Here is a 1,601-nt window from a genome sequence, read left to right on the forward strand (position 1 = left end):
GACTGACAGATTTACATATAATCAGACACAACTCTGCTCATACAAAAGACAAAAGAGTTTTATAGCCCTACTTCCTAATTTACTGTAGAAGACACAAATCTAGATTATTGAATCTCAGTATTCATGAGATATTTCCCACTACAAGTTTTGCTCTAGTTAAATAATATTGGTAGTTAATCCTCTGTAGCTCAGTTTTGAAACCTGCCACTCAGTCTTTTCTAATGTTTAAAGAAATTATCAGGTGAATCTTATAGTTTTTATATCACTACAGAAAACTTCGAAATAAAAAAAAGTATACCCAGTCAATTCTATTCATTTCATGAGTTAAATCAATTTTTTCTTAGAAATTAAAATAATCATAATATACAAAAACCTCTTTATTCAGAATTTTGCATACCTGATTACACTGGACAACTTTTACCTGTAGTGAAACAAAAGGTGGCTTAATGTGTATATTGAAACTAGTATTCCTTGAAACTGTTAACTTCAAGAAATAACATTTCAAGAAAAGTGTCTTTTCTGCGTGCACAAGCACGCGTGTGCACACACACGCACACACACTGAATCAGCATTGCTGATGAACTACAGGTACAGAAAATAAACATATTAAACATGTAAAGCACATATATTTTTTAGATTTACACAGTCTGAATTTAAGTTCACATAATATTTACTCAAACTCAAATGTTTTTATCCTGAAGGAAAAAACAAATATGTAAACTCATATACTCTTTACATGCTTTCCAAAAATGAACAGGAGGGTAAATATTTAGTAACCATGACAGAAAAAAAAAGAGGGGGAGGGGAGTCACTAACTACGATAAAATCAAAAAATAAAAATGCATATATATATACACACATACATATATATAGTTAAATCACACTTTTTAAAGCTGTGATTTTTCTCCTTTTATTTTACTACTCTGTTTAGTAAATGGTATAATATTACACAGTTTTATATAGCTTCCATTATGCATAAATTACCTCCCTATATTTCTACTCTTTTCATATAGTCAACTGAGGCTCAGACACATACACATGTACACAGGTAGAAACAAAATAGATCTGTTTTTATCCACAAAGTAACTGGATCAAAGACATCATAATAGCTTAGCTGTACAAGTTTCTTTCTCTCAGTGATTTCAAATTATTTTCCTAATTCTGATCAATCATTTGTATAATTTACTTTTATTTGTTTTTTAGCTAAAATGTTTTCCAGGACTTAAAGTCTTCTTAGATTCAAATCTACTTGGAAATGGGTTAGTGCCAAAGAAGCAATCTAACACCATCTATGTGGTTCAATAGCCATTTATCAATTGATCATTATCTCTATCTGGTTTTATTAACTCTTTTCTAGCCTAGAGAGAGATCTAAGCCAATCTTCCCTTCACACCACACACACACACACACACACACACACACACACACACACACACACACACTTTACCTCCCCTACCTCAAGGAAAACCCTAAACGTGACATCTAATTTTTAAAGTGCGGCACAAGTTGCTGGTTCCTAAAGTCAGTGAAAACATACTCTTGTTTCAACTACAGAGAGAGCCACCCAGGCAGGGATGTGCCTCAGAAACATACCTCTCAAG

The 1,601-nt window shown here is 32.5% G+C and overlaps 1 protein-coding gene across 7 annotated transcripts in view; it reads right to left on the bottom strand.

Annotated features, from left to right (window-relative positions):
• BNC2 (basonuclin 2) overlaps positions 1 to 1,601 on the bottom strand; it is a 439,383-nt gene that overhangs the window by 294,634 nt on the left and 143,148 nt on the right. The window lies entirely within an intron of this gene.

The sequence above is a fragment of the Prionailurus bengalensis genome, chromosome D4 (genome assembly GCF_016509475.1).
Source record: "Prionailurus bengalensis isolate Pbe53 chromosome D4, Fcat_Pben_1.1_paternal_pri, whole genome shotgun sequence".
NCBI classification, from domain to species: Eukaryota; Metazoa; Chordata; class Mammalia; order Carnivora; family Felidae; genus Prionailurus; species Prionailurus bengalensis.